Source organism: Cyprinodon tularosa, unplaced genomic scaffold (genome assembly GCF_016077235.1).
Source record: "Cyprinodon tularosa strain WSP-4 unplaced genomic scaffold, ASM1607723v1 ctg167, whole genome shotgun sequence".
Taxonomy (NCBI): domain Eukaryota; kingdom Metazoa; phylum Chordata; class Actinopteri; order Cyprinodontiformes; family Cyprinodontidae; genus Cyprinodon; species Cyprinodon tularosa.
Window position 1 is genome coordinate 1175918 of NW_024038504.1, and position 23637 is coordinate 1199554.

Genomic DNA, 23637 nt, shown 5'->3' on the forward strand with positions numbered 1-23637 from the left:
TATCCCTTATCATATTTTATATATATTGCAATCCTTATCAGATAAAAAAATTATGAGGTTCCTTTGAAAAATCAAGTTCTGTCATGTAATTAAAGTATGTATCTCCCTTCTGTTGCAGTCATGGTTGACTGAGAATTTTCACCAGCTTATGTTGCAGTTATGCAGAAACCTATCCATCCATCCATGGGTAATTCTCTTTTCCATTAACACCATAAAACTACAGTCTTGGTATTTGTTTTCTTTTTACATAAAATAGCATACTGAAATGAGTGATTAACATTTCATTGTTTTATGAGTTAATCCAAGAGGTAAAATATTTACTGGTATGGCCGTTAGTAAAGCCATAAGCTTCACTTTCATTTTTGATCATTTGGCATCCTGGGGTAAGCATCATAATTATGTAAGAGTGATGCATGTGTGCTCTATACTTTGTGATAGGTCCTTAAATTGGTCTCTTAGAAAACACACTGTCAAGGAACGCTATGGACAGCAGAAACATGCAAGAGGAGGGGAGTTTTGTGTAGAAGGTCATGGATGAGTCTCCTCCGTCATACATTTTTTATCTAGAGTAGGAAAGTGGGGACGAAGATCTTTCGAAAAGGACCCCAGGGCAGTAGAACTTTCATTTGGAGTAGAAGGCTTGCAGCCGTACATGCTTGAGCCCTTGCTTCGCAACACTGCCAGTTATCTATCTCTACGCCTGCCAAAGACACACCCCTCCATCCCGTGAACACTGGGATGGAACTCAAAAGTAAAGTAAATGATTCTTATTTCTTATTTCAACCGCTGCTTTTATTAGCTGCGACATATGAATCAAGAGGCTATGACCAAAGAATTTGATTGACAGATGACCGTTGATATATGATTGGCCGAATTTAAGTGTACAAGCTGACGAAAGATAACAAAAAAAACAAAAACAACAGATTTTAAGACAGTATTTTTTTTTTTTTATAGAAATTTTCTACATTTTGGGATAATATCGTCTGATAAAGAGTACATTTATATACATATTACAGAAAGGTTTGACATTTAAATATGATTTCCTATGACTTTAAATACAGTATGGCTTATCTGATTCTGACAATAACTGAGTGTTTTCAGTCAGAGGCTTCTTCACAGCCCATGTAATATTAACCACTAAACAATATCCTCCTGGCCAAAAGTTGACACCATCTACAACTGCAGTAAAGCAACAACAACTACAACATTTAATTTGGCATTGGGATGGACAATATACATTAGCTTTGAATTTAACTGTATTGAATGAAATTGGGTGTGCAGTGTTATATTCTAGAGGTGATGCAAATGCATACTATAGCTAAGACAGAGCCACAACCTATAGAACTTGTTAAATTGCATGCTTTAGTAATGCACGGTAAAATCTGATGCTTGGTTAGATAAATAACATTGTTGACACATAATGACATGTAAGATTTTATAAGTGCATGCACAATTTTTTACTTAAAATGTATCCATTCTGACACTAAGGGCCAAATGACCCTTAAAATGTTGGATACTGGTAACTCACAAATTAGGATTTGTATTTGTTTGCAAAATTAAGGGCAAAATCAGGTTAGCATTAGTACCAATTAGGAGTTAGACGCTCAGTTGTGACAGCCAATGTTGGGTAAGGCCAAGATATACAGTACACAGAGGTTTCCCATGGGTAATTAGAGACAGGTGCATGTGTTTGCCTGTACTGTATGTGTGTGAGAGAAGAGGACAGAGATGAGAGGGATGAAGAGGGAGCAAAAGAACTTGGCTAATATAATCCCATTATAGAGGTACAAGTGGGAGCAGTCACCGTGCTCACTCTACACAATGGGCCAACCTGCAGCCTGTAGCTATCCACTGGATGGATAGTTTCTGCCATGCAGATGGATCATTGCACTGCAAGTGCAAGCCTGCCAGCCACGGGCTGGAGGTGGAACTCACTCATGTGGCCGGCCATTAAAACACTAATAGCCAGTTGTTCCACAGTAAGATAGACGTAGTGGTTACAGGGCTGCCTACTCTGCAGACATGTGGCCAGTAACACCCAAAGTTCTGCATTGTTTTGAATCACACTGATGTATAACTAAGTTCTTCATAACCCTGAAAAAAATATCCACAGTCCCTTTGAAATAATACACAAATCTTTAGTTAAAGGAATAATAAGTGAAATATCATTATTTAAGATACTATAGAATTGTTTTAAGAAGAACTGAAGGTATCTTTTAAGATGGACTATGTTAAGACACCACACACCATCGCTCTGTGTTGCTCTGATGTCTTCACATAGCCGGGCCAGCTGCAAAAGCATGCAAACATGTGCATGAACGTACATTTAAACAGCCACAACTCAGGGTTTACCAGCATAGCATAAGTAATATGGCAGTGGATCCAGTGGACCAAAATGTTTACCTTAAATCTATTGGGATTATTTCCACACAAAAAACCAACTGCCTTTAACAAAGGAGTTTTATGATAACCAAAGGGACAAAACGAGGATTAACACTGGTCTCATGTTTTCAAGCTGCACAGCTCTTCTGGAGCAGTAGCAGCTCCAGAGTGCCTTTAGAGTTCTCTTTTCTCGTCCTGGACTGGCTAGTAACAGCATGCTACAGTTGTAGCATGGTAGTTAATTGTTGGAGTTTGACCAGCAATACACCCAACGTGTCTGTTATGTGAGGGGAGTAGCTGGTAGCCCAGCTAGACAGTTAGTATCAATTAATGCAGCAAGGTGGTCTTGTGAGTAGGCTCTGAAATTAACACTCACAAAATGTGACAACATTTAACAAAAAAAAAGCTAACAGCAATCTGTGCGAATTCCAAACACCTTGTTACATTTCAATATTGAACTGTGGCAAATCTTACCCTGTCAATGATCTGGAGACCAATGAGCTGGTAAGAAAACCTTTCAGAATTTTAGCGACTCATGAACCTTTTTGTATTTCTGTTATAGGTAGGCTCAGCAATTCGGATTTAGTTTCGGATCCATCTTAGTTCTTTTTAGCAAGTATGCACACATAATCATAATCAAAATGCTACTGCTTTATGGGTAACTCTGATGCTGAAAGTCACACATCATTAATTCCTGTCTCTCACACTGTTACTGATCCAAAATTATGATTAATCATCATCATCGTAATTCCAGAAAGGAATTATTATGCAGTCTGGCTTCTATTCCCCACCACAGGAACCCTCCCTGTCGCCAATTTCCCTTATTTTTATTTATTTATTTATTTGAATAGGGACAAAGCACATTAATGAACATCAGTATAAAAACAAATGTAAATATGCCGGATTATAGCTACAAAGCTAGTTTTCATCTGTAGTCCCTAGGCAGGCAAATATATAAGAAAGAACATATAATATACAATATTATATTATATGTCTTTTTTTGGTAAAAACACAGGACCTGCCTTACTGTGTGCCTGCACCCTCAGCCATCTTGAATCTCCTTGCCCCCAAAATTTATATACCCGTATGAATGGGTCAGAGATGGCTGGAGAGACTACACATTTTCACTAGCCTGGCCAGCCAGAATGAATTACGCTCAGTGCAATTCATACTGGTACACAGCAGATGAAACCGACCACATCTGGCTGGACCAATCACAGCGCAGGAGGCAGAACTTTATGATGCGTAACTCGCAGCACCAGAATTACCCATAATGCAGCAATGTTTTTCTGCTAGAAAACAATAAGATGGTGTCCCCAAAGGATCAATGTTGCAATATAAAATTTAGAACGTACCAGAGAGCAGATTTTATAGTTGCATTTTTGGGCAAAACTGGGAGATTTGTTCACTGTAGACTTTCCTTAATGGCTTGAAAGCCATTGAAACAAAATTACAAAAACGTAGCACGACACTTGGAATTTATGTGTTACATCCAAAGTTATGTTTGGTTCTAACCTGATAACTCTGACTAGGTTATTCCCAAATTTACCTGACTGATACATAGTGTTGTTTTTGTCAACCATGACGATGACGAAAATATTTCATTGACGCTCCTTTTTTCAATGATGATAACAAAAACTGAACATCTATCTTTGAAGATACGACTTATGGGTGTGAGTCTTCGTTGATGAGACGAGGGCTGTTACTGGGTTGTCTGTCAGACGTTTAAAATGTATCATTGTGCTGTAATCTGTTGACAAGTTAAGCAGTATCCCCCATGCTGTTGCGTCGGAGAATATATATATTTTCTAGTTGTTTTGGACTGCAACTACAAAATGAAGTTGCATATAAGTTGGATTATTAGATATTTTTTATTAACTTTTCACTGCAAAGAGCATTGAGAAGAGATCTGTGTTTTTAGTCTCATAACAAATCCAAAAAATGACTTGGAACTCAACTCAGTTCCACACATATCAATATGGCTAATTCCAGGTTAGGCAAGAAGGTAGTTTTCATTAATTTTTTACATATCTATACCTTAATTAATATATTCTATAATAAAAACCCACTCAATGATCCTTGAATGCTTTTATTGTCCGGGTTTGAAAAAGAACAAACGTTTGCTTGAAAACGTTGTTTATTGCATGAGATTAAAAAAGAAGTCTTAGCAGCTGACGAAGACCAGACAGGCACCATTTTATATTTATTTTCTTTGCCGTGTTCCATTTAATTATTGGAAAACAAATCAGTTTTCCCCATGGCTTCTCTGCGGTGTAGGGAGGATTCCTAGACACGTAAGAGGGACTGATAAAGATAGAATTGATTCCAGCTTGCACCAGCAGCAACAATGAAGGGGGCTCAGTTTAGTCCTGCAGCTAAACGGCTGGGTTTACTCTGTCTCCCACTTTCTTGTCTAAAGGCAAGTTGTCACTGGGGCGACATCAATCTCGTGCCTCATGACTTCACACAACCCAGCTTTTCCCCTGATGCCTTATCACACCATCTGCAGGCAAGATTAAACAGGTCACCAGAAAGTTTCTAAACCTGACAGGTGGAAAAAACTATATGAAATATAAATGGATGAGCTCTGACTTTACACTGTTTAAAATACATGCAACGCAAAAGAAGAATGTTTATTTCACCTGTCGAGGGCACTGATAATGACTTATAAACACGTTATGTCTGATTTGTTTAATCCATGTACAGTTAAAGCTACCGAGGAACATGAAAATGACTATTAACACCCAGTCTAGTGTGTATAATGACATCTGGAGAAATAAATTACAACTAATTGGTTGCATACCACTCTGAAAAGAAAACATGTTGGATCTACTCAGTTCAGTAGTAGACAATAGTTGCTCACCACCCTTTTTCGTTTGCAGCAATATGCAGTATAGCATTGGGTTAATTTAAGATCAACTGCTTATTTTACATAAACACTCCATTAATTTGTTCCAAAGCTATTAGAGTAATTAAATGTAAATAATTTAGTTTTAGAAGTTTGGAAACATCACAGGGTTTGATCATGCTAAAAGAGTGTCCTTACCATGTGAGCTATCTACCTTGCTCTATTCTCTTATATATATAAGCTTTAAATTTAGGTATAAAGATCTGTGGTGAGCTCTCCTTTGTTTGAAATTGATTATCCCTTAAATATTTTGTTCCCTTCACATACTGTGATGTTAGGTTTAGTGGATAGCAAACTGGTGAGGAGAATATGATTGAGTGTGGCAAACACACAACCCATTGAACCAACAGCCCCTATTGTGTGACCAAAAAGCTGAGCATTTTAGGGAACTGAATTTCTAACATCACACAGTGTTTGATTTAGTAACTTCTCAAATTTAACATAAGTCCCATTTGCCTCTCAACATGCAAGATAACAGAACTCTTGGCGCATGCCTAATTTTTAACTTTATCTTACATGCAATTGTGAGGAAACTTCACCTTAAATTGAACATGCTAATATGCACAACATATTAATACATTCTCTAGGTCCATGAAAAAAGCATGTTAAATCAACAGGATATACTTAAATGGATCCAATGAATGCAAGATTTATGACTTTAGTCATAGTATCTACACAATATTAATATGCTCTCTTTAAAACATGATAAAATAGTGTGACAGAAACAAAAATGTTCAATCGCTGCCAGATGTCCTTTTTTCAGTGCACATTGCACTTTTCCTCAAAAGTAGTAACAAAAACAGTATGTCCTATAAGTTAACCTCAAGGGCCTACTCTAAGGGCATCCTTCATACTTTTTTTTAATAAAATAAAACCTGTATTAACAGGACATATGCAGTATTAGGAACAGAGATGGCAAAAGTACTCACTTTCCGTACTTGAGTAAAAGTACAGATACTTGTGTTAAAAAATACTCTGGTAAAAGTGGAAGTACTGAATAAACTTCTTTACTCAAGTAAAAGTAACAAAGTACAGGCTTGTAAATGTACTTAAAGCATAAAAGTAAAAGTAGAAACCACTTTTTTCATGCCGTTGCCTACATTTTAAATGGATGTCTGCCAATAGGACTAGATCTCCGTTGTGTTCATTTTCAATCATCTCGTCGTCCATGCTACTATGCTAACGCCACCGCCACCAAGCTGCAATGATTTGCCGCCAATGAATACCGCCGAATCTGTCGATTCATCTTGTAGTGGTGCGTCAAATGCAACGTAGATTTCCATCCAATTAGATTGAATTTGGTATTTATGATGTGAAAAATAATAACGGTAACTCCATTGAAATGATTCAAAACTAAAGTAACGAGCCAATTTTTTAAAATGTAAGGAGTAGAAAGTACAGATATTTGTGTAAAAATGTAAGGAGTAGAAGTAAAAAGTCGCCATAAAAATAAGTAGTAAAGTAAAGTAAAAATATCAGAAAAATCTACTTGAGTACAGTAACGAAGTATTTGTACTTCGTTACTTCCCATCTCTGATTAGGAATTATACAGAACACATCAAAAGGATTTTAAATATTAACTAAAAATTATTAAAGGTTTGACAGGTTTTGTTAAACATTTATGTAGACAACATACTTTTATTTTACCTGGGCAACCCCCATTTTCAAGATAAGCACAACATGTATGGTTTATTAGTATATATTCAGTTCATTTCAAAAATATTTTATTAATCCTAAAGGTATTTTAAACAAACTGAATGCCGTACTTGAGGATTGTTTTTTCTTACTCGTACTCATACACATATTAAACAAATGGAAATGTTCATTTAACTGCAAAGCTGCTGCTCATTCACTGTCTGAAAGCTGTACAAAGCGAATTTTGTTTTGTATACACTCTGCGTATACAAAATGACAATAAAACTTGACAAAAGCCAGTGTGGAGAAGATACTAAAAAGAGCAGATGCACCAATCTCTATTAAATATGAAATCTATGATAGAACTATCATAAACAGCCATCTTCCATGTTTTGAGCAGTTATTGCGAAAAATTCTGCATAAAACAGCTGAAAAACAAGACATGTTTTTCATGGATGCATGGGCCATAAAGTATTTTTAAGAATGCTTCATTCTGTTTTAAGTTTAACTATTTTGCGCAAAGGTATTCTTTAACTGTTCCTTTGTGGTGTGGGACTAGTAATAATGTGTAACTAGTTATTCTACCACCCAGTGTCAGACTCCAGAGAGAAAGTCACTCTAACCTAGAGCACGCGGATCAACTGCATACAGCACGCATGCCTTCCATCAGGGTCTGGCGTTCAAGAGTTTTAGATAATTTCATGTCAATAAAACCTTCTTTTGCAGCTTTTTTCCATGTGAGTCTGTCCAGGTGGTATTTCCCTTTAGCTCATAAGACAATTTTCTAACATTGTCTACTGTTCAAGAATAAAATGTCCCCAATTCTTGATTGGCTTTGGTTTACAGTCCTGCTTGTAGTTATCTCAGCTGCTTATGCATCTTTTCTACCACCCTTTTCCATACTTGCATCTTAGTTTTTCCAATATTCTTTATGGAGTTTCTTTTGTGGCTTAATGTCCATGTGGTGGATGCCTTTGACTTTCTGCTGAAAATTTTTGAGCAAGCAGTCGTTGATATCTTTGTATTTAAAATCTTTTTGTTTCATTTTTATGTAAGATTATAAATTATTTAGTTTTTATTATTTAACACACAATCATCTAACATGAAGATCTAATATAAACATACATTAGCAGCCGAAATGTGTAAAATAGTTATGCATTATCAGAATTTCACTTTTTGAATGGTATTAGTGAAACAAGCAGAGGCAGCTGGCCAATAGAGGGTGCTAGGACGTCGTCCCACACAACCAATGACCTTGATTTAGACATTAAACAAAAACAAATTAAAAAAAATTATAAAACTAAAATATTTCAAAATATATAGATATATATTTTTCAGATGTGCAAGGTAAATATTTAATCTTTAATGATTTCGGACAAAGCTTTTTCGTTTTTCGTCAGATTGGTGACGTATTTCCACCCTAGGCTGCAAAAATTTTTGGCCATAGACTCTCGTTAAAAGCTATAATTGCACAGTAGCTCCTCTGCAGCTCGGGAAGGCCCAAGCCGACTAAAAGGCCCGAGGTGGCAGGAACTGTAGTCACAGTCTTAGTGGGGCTGATTGACAGTTGGAGTTGTGGAAGTGAATTCCCTTAAAGCAAACTTACAGAGAGAAGCTGGAGGTGAAATCATTTGGACGTGATCAGCCAAACATCAAAATTAATCAGCAGTCCAAGACAGAGGGAGATGGTACACTTAGTCTTTTTCCTGGACCTGGTTTAGCAACAAGGCCTGGCTAACGGCATGCAGCGAAGCTAAAGCTTTATTCTGCTTTCCCTGCCTCCTTTTTCAAACGTCAGGAATCTGACCCAGAATGAATAAAGACAGATAGGACTAATTTAAAGCACTTTTTAGAAAAGGCAAAGAAGAATGTACAATCTATGATTCACATGGAAAATAACATAATATAGAGTAATTTTTCTAGATGTTTCTTCCATTTGCATAGTTGCTCTTAAACACATTCTTAGAAAATAAATAGTTTTTATATACTAATACATGCAGACATTGGAGGTTTCTCAGTTCACAAGAACGCGAGTATGTACTTGTGTTCTCATCAAGTACGTTCTTGTCAAGAACACGTGGGCTCGGGGAGAATGGGATCATGTCATTTGGAACAGAAACGTACTCGTGACGTCACCCGCTAGGCTCATCTGAACCTGCATTTCACCTCCTTAATGGGCCATAAAGTAAAGCTTAAAAGTACAACGTACTTGCCACAAATGATCTGAAAACATACCTTTGTAGAACAACGGCAGCAGCATAGTGAACCCTGGGAGCTGCTGTTGCTGCAGTGCATGCTGGGAGAGCTGTCAGTCTGGAGAACGGACGTCTGCTCTGATGCATGCTCGGTAAAGAGGGAGGGGTGAGAACAACATTTTGTCTGTTCTCTTTGTTGTGTTCTTGTGAATTGGAGCAGGGCTGGGGCTGGGACTGATGACGTTTTCCAAGCACACGCCAATACTGCATGCCGGTGCATGTAGCTAGCTAAGAGGTGCAGTGGTACCTAGGGCTGGGTATTGTTTAAAAATTTTCGGTTCCGGTACCAATACCTTCACTTAGATACTGGTTCCTGAACGATACTTTTTTCGATACCAGTTTTATAATATCAATTCTAAAAAAAAGAAAATTACACAACATAAAAAAGTACAAATCTTGAGTTTTATTTTAAGCTCTGATTTTTCCATTTACATTTTTCCTCTTACATAAAAAAAAAAAAAATCAGTGTCTAATATTCACTGTTACATTGGACCTTTTTACTTAGCAGTTTTCCTTTAGAAAAATTACCATGTCTGACAAACAAGCCCGTTGAATGGGATCCTACTGACAGCGCACCGCTGGCATGTGGGGGTCTGAGCGGCTCCGACAGAAATATTGGAAGGCAGGATGAACTGACTGCACTGATTAAGTTTTCAGGTGGATTTTCCCACCTAAAAACATAATAAAACTACTTTATTCCCACTGATCACAGCAAATATAGCTGCAAGGCAAGTAAAGGATAGAGTAGCTCCGCCCAACGCGCGTCAGAGCCACTTTTCGACCGCGCAGCCAGAGCAGCAAAGCTGCTTCAGGCGTCAGAAGCTGGTACAAGCAGCAAAAAAGGAAGCAGCAGACGTGATTTTGCTGCTCCTGCTGCGTCCAGTTTGAAAGCAGCATGATTCACTCCGCTCTGGCTTTGCTCTGCCCACGGGCTGCTGAGAGGAGGATGGTCGCGCTGGCTGCGGTCCGCTCTTCTTGCAGTCAAACACCGAGTAACTTTCTACTCTTAAATTGTTTCCATGCACGATGTATTGCATTGCGCACTATTGGCATCAGTCTTAATAAAGTGAAGCCGCACTTTTGACCTGGGGGGCATTTTAAAGGGGTTCCACGACGCTCACAACCAGTTCACAACAGATACACATGAACCCTGGCTGTAGGCGTGACCACCTGTGTATTTTTCCTGGATGACGCAATCACGTTAAGTGTTCCAGCCAATCACCGAAACTTGGTACCGAAAGACGAGGCATGTTTCGATACTCTGTAGAACCGAAGCATTTCGGTCGGTACCATAAAAGAACCGAAGTTCGGTACCCAGCCCTAGTGGTACCATTACGCTATAATTGAATGTAGAACTAATTCATTATGATTGGGGCTGTTAACTGTAATTAATCATATGCAAAATCAATTTTCCTTTTTTAAATGAAATACATTCCTGAAACCCCTTAACACTACAGTAGCACTCATGAATATGGAAGTTATTTTTCTACAAAGAGGAATTAATTGGCATGTCTCTGGGTTTATCAGTTGCAAGAAGTGTTTTGTTATTACATAAATACATTCTCGCTGTATAAGCCCCCAAAGAGAAGCGTGTAATAGAAGCTGAGGCGCCTACTGCGGGTTAAAATTTTTAATTGCTCAGCAGGAAAATTCTACACATCTAGTAAAAGTCCTTACATTGAACACCGAGCAGATCAGTACAGTTAAAAACACTCGAGGAGACACAATACGATTGCCTCTCTCTGCGCTTCACTGACAGTGGTGCAGTGGGTGTCCTTGTGTGGTTAATGGTCCTGTACCACCATGTTTTATTTTGTTTTCTAAAACTAGAAGGGTAGAAAATGTTGTAAATTAAGCTCAACCATAATGAAGTCTGTCACTTACACCACAAGTCTCTGGGAAGCCTCTCATTGCCTCACAAATACGTGGTGCTGAAAATGCAGATTGTAGCGGCGACTTATTATTGGAATGATGATCAAGGAACACATTTGCATACACAGACGTTGAATAAACTTGCAATGTAACCAGTAAAGCTTGCCAAATTTCCAGTGAGGGATCTGAACAATAGCTGGACTGTTTAACCTGGTTGAAGAATATGATGACAAAAAGGTGACCGAGTGGATTAGAGTGAGAGAGAAGGAGGCAAAAGAGAAAGTGAAGCAGTTGAAGAGAGAGAACTAAAAGGAGCTGATTGACAGTCAGTTGACTAAAGACAAAGCAGGAGGCAGAAAGCAGTACAGCTGTTATTAACAAAATTTTATGGAGTGCTAGCTGCTATTGCTATGTGTGGCTGAAAGATGGATGAAACGCAACATGAACGTTCAGACATAGGAAACTTATCCGAAAATATCCACTATGTATCTGACTTAGTAACACATATGAAAGAGGCAAAACTTGAATTTTTGGGGGATAAAAAGATCAGAATCTGGCTGTTCACACAGCAATGAAGAATTGTGATATAGGTCTCTTTTCCCTACAGTGGGAATGTTGCCAAAGTTGTATAGAAATTATTCGTTGACATATCTGCCCCCCAACTATAAAAATGGTATCTCTGCCCCTGCTCAGAACTATTAGTTCTAGAGAAAAATCAAAACATGAAACAGAACGATTTCATTGTCCATAAAGTAAATTTGAAACGTCTTTCAAGAAACTTTCAGAGCTATTTATCAAGGACCTTTTAAAAATTTGAATTTTTTGCACAAATTATAAACCTATTTTGGATGAATAAAGTTTGGCAGACAATTTAGAGAAACTGACTTGTCAATACATACTGCATATGTGGTTTGAAAAACTCTACAGCCCTTTTCCTCCTTTGTGCTAAAATATATTTCATATAAAATAAAGGTGTCTAAGAAGGTTTTCACAAAGTATGGTTATACAAAATGAACAGTGATATTATAATCAACTTCTATATGCATGCATTCACACCTACCACATAAATGCATCTGCTTCCTGCGCAAACAATATGTAGAAATAGATGTGAAAATTATCTGAATATAAAACAAACCTAGGATAAAAGCAGACAATAGGAGGTGACAATAAGAGGGAAAAAAATCATATTGTTATGAGTCCATCTATGCTCCAGTGAGCTCCTCGTTTCAATATAGATGAAGAAAGCCCGGCCCGAGGACAGCAGTGAGATATGCAGGCTGCCCACACATATCTGATGATGAACAGGCCTGCCTGCACATTCTAAAGAGAACACATTTTCTAGCTAGCCTTTCATAATTGTATTTTTTTTTTTCAAAAGGCCCTAGAGCCAGACTTGTACGCTCCATCTGAAGCAGTTGGTGTAGTAATGGGTCATTGTGATGCATTCAGACTCGGACTAGCTTAATTGTATTATCAATCTCATCCAGACAGTGCTTCAGCCCCTTCAGTTCTGGACATGCTACTGTCAGACACTTGGCATTAGTACTGAAAAGTGAGCCTCGCAGGATTATAATCTTTACTCTCATCTGTTTTCCGAGCTTAAGATGATATGTCAGCTTACTGAATGATGGTTTAGCAGAGTTTTTTGACACTGCCATCCCAGGTTCTTTTCTACTTCTTTCATGTCTGCTCTTATGTCAGCGTTGCACTAACTTTCTTCTTCTTTCCTGTCCTGTATATATTTTTTAGTGGTCACTGAATAGAGATATTTTATATTATTATTTGAAGCATTATGTACACAGATGAAGCTATAATGAAGGACAGCCACAGAAGCCTATTATTTACTGTTCTGGTTTGATTATTTCTCAAAATCTCCTCTCTTCCTTCTTTTCAGGTAACTTTCTACTTACTTCAATCATAAGTGGAAGTTCTTGAGGGGGACAGGAATTTTCAGACAAAAGAACCAAGAGCCTCAGAGTCCATTGCAGGCCTAAGGCAAGGAGAAGGTCAACAGGCCTGTTTAGAAGGGCTGTTATCGTCTTGGTTACATGTTATCCGAGAGCCTGCAGTAGTGTTTATTTACTGTTACTGCTCCCCCTGGGTGCGCACTTAAAGGCCTGGGGCTGATTGGTCTGTAATAAGTTTAGAAAAACAGGGAGCTGATGCGAGTAAGGAGCTGCAACAGGAGGCAAGAAATGACTTGCCAATGACCAATAAGTCAAAGAAAGAGTTGGTATGAACACATTTTATTAACCTGTACCTAAAAGAGTCTGGCCCTTCAGAAGAAATTGGTTGATTTGAATTTGCAGTTTGTAAAATAGAGCATTCACATGTTAGGTGAGTGTAGTTACCTTTGGTAAACGAGCCAGATCCCATGTTTTTCTGAAGTTAGCCACATTATTACAGTAACAATGAATCGGCATCTTTATCGAATGATTTTTTTTTAGTCAAAGTAGTAGAGAGAAAATAATATTATCATTGTTGTTAATTGAAGTGGAAGCTTAAAGGCACACTATGCAACATTTTTCAGTTAATTAATGTGTTCCATAACGTTTTGGATGATTAAATGAGTCATTTCAGGTTGAACAAAGGTATTCTCGGCCGCCCTGGTGGTCTGTGGGGGAAATACCGCACTTGCAATTGCAGGAGCACCGACCCGCACCCACAGGCTCAAAAGTCTCGCGAGAGTCGGTCTTGCTTTACGGCGAGAACTGCTACACCTCCCAGTTAAAACCATGCTCGTTGCTAGCACAGTGGCAATCTTTGTGCAGTGCTGCTTTCACACCGGACGCAGCAAAAGCAGCAAAATCACGTCTGCTGCTTCATTTTTACTGCTTGTACCAGTTAGTTCTGACGCGCGGCTGAAGCAACTTTGCTGCTCTGGCTGCGCGGTGCAAAAGTGTGTCTGACGCACGTTGGGCGGAGCTTCACTATCCTTTCTCTGCCTTGCAGCTATATTTGCTGTGATCGGTGGGGATAAAGTAGTTTTAATATGTTTTTAAGTGAGAAAATACACCTGAAAACGTAATCAGTGCAGTCAGTTCATTCAGATTATCATCCTGCCTTACAATATTTTTTCTGTCGGAGCCGCTCAGACCCCCACATACCAGCGGTGCGCCGACAGTAGGGATCCCTTCATCAGCAGCCTCTGGCCTGGTCGCCTCCTCGCGGTTTACCGCGGCAGCTGGTAGGTGTTTTTCATCTAAATAATCTAAACTGCAGGCAGCAGGATAATAAAAGCCAACATATTCTGCCGGCAGATTTCTGCATTTTAAGTTAATTTAGGCGTCAATAAACTGTTTAAGAGGAGTGATCATAGCGCTCTGATCATCAGTGCTGTGTCTCTCTCCCTGCCAGCTCCCAGATCAGCTTCTCTGATTGGTTGACGCGGCGCGTCGAGCAGCAAAAATTCAATTTTTCCATCTCGAGCAGCAGCGCGTTTGCGGCCCGTCACGCGCGTCAGATGCTTAGTCATTCGTTGCGTTCGCCTGTCTGCTAAGCTCAAAACAACCGCGCCTGGCTTGACGGAGAAACCAGGAGAACAGCTGTGCATATTTACAACAGTGCACTTTTACTTTCGCCCTCTGGGGGGAGCCTCGCTGGAAAATCAACACCGGTTGCATAGTGTACCTTTAAGCCTCGGAAGTTGGCAGGTCGATGCGGGTGTTTACTCCCAGCAGATGGTGACACCATACAACAATATTTAGGTCTGCCGTTTACCCCTGGTCCAAAAATTCCATTCAGACTCAAAAAGTATGAAGTTAACACTTTCGGGATGAATTCTTGACAAATATTGCTTTATACACTCGGTCCTTTTAAATTATTGTGGTTAAATCATCAAAAGTAAAAACCAAACTTTGGTTTTGTTATTACTGAAAGGCTTTGGTGCTGTTACTGAGGGGTAATCTCCTACTGGCCTGCAGCCACTAAAGAAGAATCCCAGTTGGAACTATGATTTACACCAGTAGTGTGTAGAAGATATTTTCAACTCTTAAGTTCGTATAACTGAGGATTATACAAACAAATGTCAAAGCAGCAAAGGCTTGGTCTGTTACACTACGCATTTGACCATGTGATTGCCATAAATCTTAAATAGGCCTTTTTTTAAATCACCATCACATTCACTAATACAGGCTGCTTGAAATTGCTGTAGAATTTAGGCCTGAGGAATTAATTTCAGTTCATTTGACTTTGCATAGAAGCCTCACATCAGATGTGCTTTCATTTAAAGCAACGTATATTCTACAATGCTGTTCCTGTCAGTCTTTCAGCCTTCACTGTGTGAGTACATCTTGTACAAGAATTTGTGCTATCAAACAAACCCTGGCACATCAATGAAGCTGATCTGAGAGAGACGTTGTCTACATAAATCAGCAGAATAAACACAGGCAGCTTGAAAAACATGAACCGCTAAAGCATTACAAATCCTCACCATTTTCCCAAACTGCACAATCTTGTCTCAGAAGAAAAATGAGACGCCTGCTCAGAAACTGTGGTTATGGTGTCAGGAATTGCAAGGGAATAAATTACCGGATGAATCAGTGGAGCCTGGTTTGCCAGCATCACTTGTGCAATGAGGAAATCAAGTTGCAGTGATATTCACTTTTGACACACTTTTATTATGGTGCTGGAAGTAGGCTCCAAACCAATAAGTAGTGAAGTAAAAAAAAAAAATTAAAAGCACAAAAACAGCCTGAAGCTGGATTATTATTATTTTTTTTTTAGTTTTATCAAATATAACAAGGTTTGGACTCATTTGAGTTGCAACACCTCCTGCCTTACAAATCAACTAAGAAAAATGACAATTTTGCATTATAAACATGCCATTTCCCGTAATATGTACTGGGTACACCCCCCCCACCCCCCCTCAACCTTTCCAAATCTTACTGTCACGCCTTGTATATCATTGATAAAACAAAATCCTTTTATTATTCACAATTTTCAAAACAGCTTGCTGCTGCTAGCATTTGCTGACATTTTGAAAAGATGAGGTACGGACTGGGTTTCTTATGAGTAGACCATATCAGAGCCATCAACAATTAACTTACAAAACACAAAGATTGTTTGCACTACTTCCTGGAAACACTGACCAATAAAACTGAGGCAATGTGTTCAGTCAGTGATTAGACATAACCATGCACAAAAAACCTAAATGTCAGACAAGATAACTTCTCAAGTTTCCTTGAAATGACACTTATATGTTCCATGGTAAAACACACTGTCATGTCACCACAAAGCCCAAAAGATGAAGAGAACAAATGCATTTGCTGTTCTGTCACTTCACTGACAGAAGATGTTGCCTTCTTTGGGAGAAATGTAAATGCAACAATTTGTATAAAAGTCAGTTCAACTTCTCAGCTGTTTAGTACGATGAAAAGACAGGAAAGCTACACAAGGTTAACGATTATGTAGTAATTATTGTTTTTTTCAAGTAAGACAGAACAAATTAAAATGAAATGAGAAAAAATCCCAGGAGTTTGCCTGATTCCAAGTTAATTTATTGGTTCTACTTTCCCTCCAAAAGGATGATAAAGCCACTGTGCGAGCGCTTGATACCAACATGATTTACTAGACTTGTAGTTCTTTGTAATTTCTCACAATTCTATAAATTTACCTCCTATGGAGTCAATTTGCTCAAATGTATAAAAAAGGAAGTTAAACAGTAGAAAATAATTAACTCCATTGCAAATATTTTTTACAGAATAATTATAAGCAGACATGCGTTTAGCATGTATAAGAGCTAAGCCATGATATGATTCTTAGATAAGCTGGGTTTTTAATGGTAAATAACAAGCTGTGTATTTTGAAGTTTTTATGGAAATGTTAGTTAAATTTAAGATTAAAATTGTAGGTCCCCATTGCAATCATTATTTAGTTTCCACATGTGCAATATAACCATGGCAATTAAGTACATTTTTAAATTAACATTTTTGATTCGGCAAGGAAATCATACATTTATGTATGATATTTTGATCAGTATCTGTTAAGGTGATAGGATTGGAATTTCATTGATTATCATATTTCTAAATGGTGTTTTTTCCAAAGGGGGATTTGCAATCATCAATATTGTCTCCACAGAAAATGTTCATAGCCCCAACATGCAATGTATGTACATATAAAAAAAAAAAACAATTATAGGTATTTAAAATAAACTTCTTTTTTTTTAAGTTTCATTACTTTGCAGAACTCAGACAAAAATTTACCATAAAGGTCAATTTAATATAGGATATCCTCAACTGACACCCCATAAGAGGGGATGTGAAGATAAAACAAACAATGATTTCTGGAGCCCGTTAAAGAGGGGATATGAGAAGGGTGAAAAAAAACAACACAATAATAATAAAGAGTAATCTCTTATGGATACAAATGGCCCATAAATAGCATAAATCAGAAGAAATGGTCTTTCCAACAGTCCCAAGACAGCTCCAATTTATCTCCATACTTTGCTACTGACTGAAAAGAATGAGAGAGAGGAGAAAACTGCTAAAAGGGAAAACTGGAGAGGCCATTTAGTGATTTGAGTGGTGAAACTTCTCTGCTGCCAAGGACATGTAAGAGAGAGAGAGCAAGAGACTGGGAGAGCCTCTCAATACATCAGACATCAGGAGTGATGCCTCCCACACAGACAAGTGGCACCTCCTTTGAAAGGCCCATAAAGACAGGCCATTCTTAGACTGGTGAGTAATACACAACTAAAAACATCAAACATCTAAAGATTATACGACTTTACATTCCACGATTCACAGAGGAGTTGTAGTGTCCAGGTGGAGTAAAGAGAGAAAAGAAAATACTGATTAAACATGTGATGATTTACAAAAATGTTTACAAAAATGATTGACTCTTCCGTATTTAGTTTTATTAGAGATTTAAAAAAAAAATTAGGTGTTGCAGACAGTTTAATATACCGCGGCATGTTCAGGAATCTCCAGGTCACGATTGACAACATTGTAAAAACCTTCTCTCTTATGAAATCAATACCAACTGAATATCCTGATTCACATGGCATATTGGAGCATATAAATATCTCCTGACAAAGCTGGCTGTTAGTCATATACCAGCTGCTATTCTTCCCATCACCTAATGCTCTGTTTCTTTCTTTGATATATACTACATAGATTCCTTTTCTATTTTACTGTTTCTATATTAGTATTTCTTCTATCAGGCTAAAACTTTTTTAATATGTTTTTGAGAGGATTGGTAGAAATAAATAGACAACACCACATAAAATAAACAAAGTTGCTTAAAAGGAAAGTTTAAAAATGCCAGAACAAGTACTGCTAAGAAAAGGAAACAGGAAAAATATCCCCAGTATGCACATTAATAAAAGGTGAGGCTTCAGGAACATGGAGTCTCTCAGACATCTGTCCCAGTTTATAGAAGTAGGCTGATTCTCACTGTGACAGTGTCACAGTAGTTCTGTGATTTGACCAAAGTGTTCTGTTCATTTTTGTCATGCATGTCAGAGGAAATAGACACTTTTTTCAAAAATGACTATACAGATAACCACAATAATATCATTATTATTGTTATTATTGCTAAATGCTTGTAAAGTGATTTGACTTAAAATGTATATACTGGAATTCAATTAAACATAAGAAAAGTTTATATGTTTCCTAATCTGAGTTAACACTTCAGTTTTTTCTCTGCAGAAAAAAAAGATAAAATGGACACAAGAAAGAAGCAAGATTCCTTCAATTTACGGTGGACCTTCAATTTCAAAGTTCTACAAGCATTAAAAAGAGATTGGGCCAGATCTGTACTGGTGTAATATTTGGGTTGTGACGTGAATTAACTGTAAAACAGGATGATTCTATGAGCCACGCCTATCAATAGACTCCATTAAACACTTGTCACCCCTTGGGACTCTTTTTCACCTTGTAAGTCATAGATGTAGACAGAAAGTGGCGAGATAAAACAGTAAGGGTTTAATTACTCCAGAGGCATGGTCCAGAGGTGCAGTAAAACAATGCCACAACTGCCAGCTTCCTGTCTAGTGTTTAATATCTTCTTCCTTACCAACACAGTGAAAAAGCCGTCATAAAAGATCTATTTTTAAGCCCGGGTTATGTTCGTGGTGTGCAACAGAACAAATGGGAGAAGAATTTAATTTCAAACATAAATAATAAGAAAATAGTTATTAATAAATATCAGCATCATTGCAATTATAAAGAGTTTAAAACTTAATCTTAAACAATTAGCTGATTCTTCTCATTTCTATTGTCCTTTAAAATAAAATAATTTCCCCATCTGATGTAGAAGACCTATTGCCTTAGACGTCTACAGTATTTACAGTAAATCTGTTGGCCATTTCTGATTCCTTTAGCACACAGCTTGATAAAAAGGGAAATTAAAACAATCGGGGAGAATGAGATTTTACACATTTGGTAAACAACTTATATAATCAGTTTAAAATTTTCAGTTTTCAGTTTCAGCGATTTTGACTTAATATGAGACATTATGACCTCTGTTAAAACTAATTTAACTTTAAGTGACTTAAAAATAATAGATAATACTTTCTTAATCCATATCCTGAAAAATATACCCTAATACATGGATGGATGGATGGATGGATGGATGGATGGATGGATGGATGGATGGATGGATGGATGGATGGATGGATGGATGGATGGATGGATGGATGGATGGATGGATGGATGGATGGATGGATGGATTGAAAGAGAGATTAAGTCATAGATTGGTATACTAGACCTATGAAAGAGCAATACAACAATAACATACATACTTTTCTCTTTATATTCTAATAATCAGTCACCATTTTTAGTAGGTAGAAAGTTTTTTTTCTGAGGCTTTTTGTTTGAATGTCTTCACTTGAATTTGATGTAAACATGGAGCATGTTTTTATTTCAACAGATTATTGTAAGGAATTGCATATTTATATCAGTTTTCGAAAGCCTTTAAAATATTCTAAATACGGACGGGATCATTAAAGTCGTTTTTATATTGCTTGTTATTTCCACAGTAAAACAAAAGTGGATTTATAAAAAGAATAAACACAGCACCAAAGAATAGGTATCAATTTGACATTTGCTGAAAATATCAATTTACAACCCATTTTAACTTTGGTAATGCATTTATTGGAAAGAGATTAATATCAATTCCATAAATCATTCAGGAGGTACAGCCAGAGGGAGGCATACTCATATGTTAGTTGATCTCTGTGTGGGAGCTATGTGGCTATTAATCAATGTCCCTACTCCTCTGGCCATGTTACCAGAGGAAAAGGCAAATTCATAAAGGGCCAATAACCACACTGATACCTCAGAACATAACATACTTAGATATTTATACAATGGTGCTTTATAGTTCCACTGACCTTCACAAGCTCTGTCTGAACAAAACTGGTTGCTAGGTTCTGAATTTCCATATCTTACTGATGCTTACTGATTTACTTGATTAGTTTTATAATTCATGTAGATAACATCATATACCAAAAGTGACATCAATAAGGAGTCCTGCAGTGTTATCAGAATAATAACTATTCTGCCAACCTTTATTATTGATAATGACACCAAGGTCAGTTAACAAATGTCTTAAGATAAAAAGTAGTGGGGCACATCTACCTCAGTGTGCAACCTACATGTGGACTGAATCTAAATGAAAACAGCAAAATTTTTCTGAAGAAAGTGGTTTGCATCTTTCATGGAGTCAAGGACATAGTGCATACAAATAAACAGCACCATATCTGCAACTCAGGAATATAAAATGGGCATCCCACACGGTTCCGTTCTGGACCCCGTATTAGTCTGTCTTTATACTAACCATCTGCACTAAGGTAGAGCTATACAGTATGCTGATGACTTTTGTTTATGTCTCATTAAAGTCTCCAAAGAAAGCTGCTGAGCTATTAAACAGGCAAATAGTCACAATTTCTCTTTGGTTGGAGGACGACTGTCTATTCTTAAACTGCTCTGAAACAGTTTCAATGTGTGTTTCATCGAGACAAGATGCAATGGACAATTTTCAGATAAAATTCAATGAATACAGTACAAAAAGTAAATTAATTTTATTATCTGAGTCCTTCACTCACATCTCAAATTTGAAGGTCACATCTTGCTTGCTGATGAATGCTGCCACAGGTGAACCAGTCAATCATAAAATGTTTATATTCTCTTCAATAACAGCCCTAAAGGAAGTTGACCAAAAGCCAACCAGATGGTCCAATTGCAAAATTCAAGAAAAGCACAATTTATTAAGTTTTGAAATGTTTTGAGTTATGTGTTTGTGAACTGTTTCCCTGTTATTATTAAAAATATGGTTTAGAAATATCAATATCCTGGTTGAACTGTAAACAAAAACTGCAGACCAGCTCAATGCCAAACATCTGTTGGACAGAGCATGTTTGTAAAAGACCTACAGATCTGGAATACCATACCTGCTGAACGGAAATATCTTCCTAAACTAAACAAATGTAATGGTAAGATAAAACAATTAATTACCATTAAGCAATCATCTCACTATCCTCGGCTGATTAAGGCTAATATAACAGCTGCAGCAGTTCTGTAGCCAAAGCTGGTTACCTTAGCAAGGCTTCATAACAAGGGATATTAAATAATCCTGTCAGTAAAACATTCATCTATAAATAATTAATTCTATATTTATTTATTTCATCAGTCACCATGGTATAAGCTGGATAATGCCCTTTAAAGTCTCACTTATCAGCAATACATTTATTTTGCATATCAGATGGTTCATGACTATGCTATGTCCATTCATCTCTTAATGTGCATTCACACCAAATGTGTTCTGGTTGTCAGCGCATCTGATTTACATTGAAAGTCTAAGGTGGACACTGTCAAACACAGCTCCTGTGGCGCGTCCGAGCATCAGAGTGTCTTAGTCTTCAACACTGGAGTTCAGAAATCTGAACTATGGCAGCTTGATGCTTAGCATCAACCGATCAGAAAAAGCTAATCCAGGAGTTTTCTGGGAGACAGTAACGTACATGCAAGCCGTGATCTTCTGCAAAGCTGTCAAAAAAATAAAAAAAATGAATAAATATAAAGAGGTTAAACTCCACAGGTTTGAAAAATACAGCAGAATGGATACAAGGAGGGGAAAAAAGAGAGAACTCTGATCAACATTATACCACTAAAACTTTTTATGACTGAATTGTGGCGAAAAAGTTTTATGAATACCTACATTACCCAAAACTGTAAAACCTCCTGGCAAAAAAGTACTAAATTTTACATTCTGGTACTTGTAGTTTAGTTCACTGGGCACTTCCGGCACTGTTGCCACAGATGGGGGGGGTCTGCAGCTCAGAACAAGAACAGAATATTTAAGTAGGATCATAATCGTAATGAACTAACTGAACAGGTTACCTTTGGGGTGGACTTTCTCTCTCAAAAACATGTTGAAACTATTTTTTTTTTCTAACTCATCAAGCTAACAAATCTAAGATGCTCTCTGGATTGAAACAACAGAACAGAGCAGCTCAACAACTGGAGCATCGAGCATCCAGATCTTGTGACTTAACATTGCAAGAGTTGGATGCTATTTTTGATGCTGAAGACTTTGCATTATAATACCAACCGCAACAGGCATTAGCCCTTACATAACTACCCAACTATCAAGAAATGTAAGAAAAAAAGGAAATATAAAAAAAATCAAAAGACCTAAACAAAGTTGTAAGCAACAAAAAAACTGGGAACTTAGCTATTACATGTATGAACACCAAGATTTTACGCAGGACTAAAGATTAATTTAACACGTTACTTCGCAGGAACTTTAACCTGAGTAACATTATAAAGGAAACATATGTTGTACATGGTGTCATTTCTGATATGATGAAAACAATTTTTGAAATAAAGCATCAGAAGGCAGACTGTCATCCAAAAAAAATCACTTTGGATCCAAAGAAAGAATGTGATATATGTTTGAACTCAGACCTTTAAAAACACATTTACAAAAATCAGCTAGTTTATTCTTTTTCTTCTCGTTGTCTGACATCAAATGAGACGACAGGGGACATCTGCAAAAATGTCATTAGATTTTTTTTTTTTTTTTTTTTTTGCATAATTTCACCCTGCTTCTCTGTTTTGCTTTTGGGTTAATTACCTCTTCCATATTTAGCAGCCTTCAGCATTAGCTGGAGGAGAAGTTATTTAACTTTTGGTAATGATATTACTTTACAAATTCCACCAGCATCTTCACAAAGGCTTTTGTGCAAAACCACATTTATCTTAGGTACAGAGAATCCTTCTTCATCCTGAATGGTATAATGGCTGGCTAATTACATTTTAGGTGTATATATCAGACAGATGAATGTGGCTTTTGATAAATATGGATTTTTTTTTCTTAGGAAAAAATGTACTTGTTGAGGATTTTAATTCTGTTCCTCATATTTAGGCCAATCTGGTTGCCATTTACTTGAAATACAAAAAAGTGTAAAGCTTATTTATTTAATCATTCTAGCATTTAAAAAAAAAAGTAATAATTTTAAGTAATCTGAATAACCCTAATCAAATGTTTAGTCTGACTCAATATTAAAAAGCAAGGGAAAGGCCTTGTGTCTTTATTTAAAGTGGATGTAAATCTGCTTTCAACAGTGTTTGGCAATCGCTA

General features: G+C 37.2%; 1 protein-coding gene across 2 annotated transcripts in view; it reads right to left on the reverse strand.

Moving 5' to 3' along the window:
* agbl4 (ATP/GTP binding protein-like 4) overlaps window positions 1–23637 on the reverse strand; it is a 424654-nt gene that overhangs the window by 396790 nt on the left and 4227 nt on the right. The gene's annotated exons all lie outside the window — the stretch shown is intronic.